A 3,987-nucleotide genomic window follows, 5' to 3' on the forward strand; every position below is an offset into this window, starting at 1 on the left:
TCCCCCGGAATTGTGAAGCACTTCAATACGGAGAAAATAATTCAGAAAACCAAGTTCTTTCACAGGGAACGTTGCCGAGAGTCGCTGAAGCAAATTATGCATGGCAGAGGCAGATGAGCTCACGATGACGATATCATCCACATAGACAAGCATGTAGATGGTGACACCTCGATCAACAAGGATGAACAGAGATGTATCGGCTGCTGACGGATGAAACCCAAGCTGCTGAAGACGCTCATTAAGACGGGCATACTATGCACGAGGGGACTGTTTGAGGCCATACAACGCCTTGTGGAGCTTGCAAACATAGTCTGGCCGTGACTGATCCTGAAAGCCGGGGGGCTGCTGCATGTAAGCTTCTTCAGTGAGGACACCGTGAAGGAAAGCATTGCTGATGTCCACTTGACGGAAGTGCCAGTCACGGGAAATAGCGAGCGAGAGGACGAGGTGCAAGGTGGCAGGTTTGACTACCGGAGAGAATGTTTCCGAGTAATCAAGCCCGTATTGCTGAGTGAAGCCGCGCGACACGAGCCGTGCCTTGAACTTGTCGAGGGAGCCATCTGCCTTATGCTTCACTTTGAATACCCATTTGCAGCCTATAACATTTTTGCCGGGAGGTCGAGGCACCAATGACCAAGTCTTGTTTTGTTGAGGAGCTTGGAACTCAGACTCCATCGCGGGCCGCCACTGGTCATCGGCAAGGGCAGCACGAAATGAGTGATGCTCCACGTGGAACGCACGACGGCGAGGGTCGTAGCGGACGGTGCCATCGCCTGGCACTGTTGGAATCAACCACGTAGTAGAAGTCCTGTCCGGTATGGACTAGGAGCAGTCACCGACTCGATTTGGCTTAGCTAGCTTTGTACTAGTATAAATATAGCTGTACCCCTACATTGTAATATCAGATCAAATCAAAGTAATAAAGTACAAAGGCTCGACACGAGCCTTTTGCAATCAATCTCGCGTGTGTCTTTTGAGTACTACTAGTTCGCGTACAACTCGCCGGCTCAAGCAATCGCCAAGACAAAGCTAGCTAGCTTGTGTTGCTAGTTCGTCCGTACGTATTGCATCGACCATCGACCCGGCGCCTCGGAAACTAATCGAGCAGCTCGTACGTGCGTACCACCGGAAAGTACTCGGCAGCGTCGTTGAGGTCGGGACCTGCGCCAACAATTGGTATCTAGAGCAAGGTTGATCTTCTAGTAACAGAGGATCATGGCGGACGACGAGAAAAACAAGCAGTTGGCGGACTACTCCGGTGCGGCTAAAGTATTTGCTGCTCCGGCGAGTTCATCGTACCCACGATTTGATCGCGAGAACTTCGGGGTCTGGAAGGCCCCCATGGAGTGTGGTCTTCGCGACAACGAGCTATGGGACACGGTCGACCCAGGAGGCGACGCGTTCAAGATGGAGGGAGCCGAGCACCGGAAGGATCGGCAGGCGGCGACAGCGATTTACTCGGTGATGCCGATGGATGTCCTCCAACACCTGATCGCCAAAGAAACGACGAAGGAAGCGTGGGATACCTTGAAGCTCATGTTTGAGGGACACACCCGCGTCAAGCAAGCCAATCTCCAAACTCTCCTAAGGAACTATGAGACTTTGGTCATGGGCGACAATGAGTCCCTGGATGCATTCGCTTCACGGATGGCTACTCTCGTCAATCGGATCTGCGCGCTTGGAGAAAACCTCACGGAGACCTCGGTTGTCTAACGGTTCTTGCGAGCGGCCCCTCCCCGGTACCTGCAAATTGTCACGGTGATCGAGCAGTGCGTCGATCTCGAGACTCTCTCCATCGACGATCTCGTCGGATGCTACAAGGCTCACGACGAGCGTATGCGGTACAGTCTCGGGGATGGGAGGAATGATGAGAATGTCATGCTCACACGGGCTCAGTGGCTCGCGCTGGACTCAAGGAGAGGAGGCGAGGGCTCTAGCAGCAACACTCGCCAAGATCGTGCGCCAAAAGAACAAAGTAAGAAGAACGGTGGCGACGGCGCTCCTAAAAAGAAGAAGTTCGACAAGCGCAAGATCAAGTGTCACAACTGTGGCATCATGGGGCACTTCAAGTCGGAGTGCAAGAAACCATCGAAGGAGAAAGCTCTCATGGCCAAAGGAGGCGATGATGGAGACATGATGCTCATGGTCGAAGTATGCGAGCTAATGGATGAGGATAGTCCAGCTCCAAAGGTGCCGGCTACAGAGGTTGTTACGCTCATAGAGGAGGCAGTTTATCTTCATGATAAGAAGAGGATGAACACGTCGAGGCACGTGTGGTACCTCGACACGGGCGCTATCAACCACATGACCGGCGACAAGGACCAGTTTTCTGAGCTCGGTGTTTCGGTGGGAGGCACGGTTCGATTCGGCGACGGACGGACCGTTGACATCGCAGGGCGAGGTACTGTCCTGTTTGAGTTGAAGAATGGCGGTCACAAGGTACTCACAGATGTGTACTATATTCCCAAGCTAAAGAGTAGCATCATAAGTCTTGGCCAGCTCGAGGAGCGTGGTTGCAAGATTGTGCTCGAAGATGGCTTTCTATGGGGGTATGATCGTCAGAGGATGTTGATTATGAAGGTGCAGAGGTCACCGAACAGGCTCTACGTCCTCAACTTGGATCGTGTGGATCCGGTATGTCTCCTGTCGAGCATGGATGACTCGGCATGGAAGTGGCACGCGCGCTACGGTCATCTAAATTTCCAGGCTCTTCGGCAACTTGGACAAAAGGAGATGGTACGTGGTCTACCGTGCATCAATCATGTCGACCAAGTGTGCGACGGTTGTCTCATTGGGAAACAAAGGCGAGCCCCGTTCCCAAGAGAGGGAAACTTTAGAGCGAGTAAAGCTCTTGATTTGGTCCACGGAGACTTGTGCGGACCAATTACACCGGCCACCCCTGCCGGAAACAGATACTTCTTGCTCGTCGTCGACGACTTCAGCAGATTCATGTGGATCGTGTTGTTGAAGACGAAGGACCAAGCTTTGCAAGCCTTCAGGATAATAAAGATGGCGGCTAAAGTAGAATCTGAAGCCAAGTTGAAGGCCCTCCGTACCGATCGGGGGGTGAGTTCAAGTCTCATGCATTTACGGAATTTTGCGAAGCTCAAGTGATCAAGAGGTATCTTACGGCACCATATTCACCGCAGCAAAACGGTGTTGTGGAATGGAGGAATCAAACCGTCATGGCGATGGCACGAAGCATGTTGAAAAGTAAATGCATGCCGGGCAAGTTTTGGGGTGAGGGGTCAATACGGCCGTTTATTTGCTGAACCGGGCTCCAACCAAGAGTGTGGTTGGGATGACGCCGTACGAAGCATGATACGGACACAAGCCCACGGTTGATCATCTTCGCACTTTCGGGTGCGTGGCGCATGTGAAGACGGTGGCGGGGCATACTAGAAATTGGCGGATCGGAGTACTCCAATGGTGTTGATTGGCTATGAAAAATGTACGAAGGCATACCGTGCGTGCAACCACTCCATCAATAAGGTGGTTGTGACGCGTGACGTGGTCTTTGAAGAAGCGAGGTCATGGAATTGGAATTCCACCGAGCCGGTATACCCATCTTCCGATGAAATTTTCAACGTTGTTTACGATGATTATGAGCATGCGATCATACCAACACTAAAGCACCGGATTCCATCAAAACTCCGAAGTTAAGCGTGCTTGGGCAAGAATAGTACTAGGATGGGTGACCTCTTGAGAAGTCCTCGTGTTGCATTCCCTTTTAAACCACGTGACACATGTGATAAGCAATCCAAACTATTTATGAAAAAAAAAACCGAAGACGTCGAGTGCCGTGACGAGTAGTGCGAGCGGCGCAACCGAGAAAAAGGACTCCAGGAGGCACGCGCCAGAAGCTGCAGCAGCCGACGTGTCCGAGGGCACGAACGACACACCCGGCAGCAGAAGTCCTTGTACGGTGATCAACCGAGCACATGAAGGCCTTGTACGTGAAGGCCATGTACGTGAAGATGATACACC

General features: G+C 52.2%; 1 non-coding gene across 1 annotated transcript; it reads left to right on the plus strand.

Annotated features, from left to right (window-relative positions):
- The first annotated feature begins 3,608 nt into the window (after window positions 1-3,608).
- Window positions 3,609-3,727, plus strand: LOC123163224 (5S ribosomal RNA). The gene has a single exon (XR_006481792.1). It is a non-coding gene; the product is annotated as a 5S ribosomal RNA (ribosomal RNA).
- The last annotated feature ends 260 nt before the right edge of the window (window positions 3,728-3,987 follow it).

This window comes from Triticum aestivum, chromosome 7B (genome assembly GCF_018294505.1).
Source record: "Triticum aestivum cultivar Chinese Spring chromosome 7B, IWGSC CS RefSeq v2.1, whole genome shotgun sequence".
Lineage (NCBI taxonomy): Eukaryota > Viridiplantae > Streptophyta > Magnoliopsida > Poales > Poaceae > Triticum > Triticum aestivum.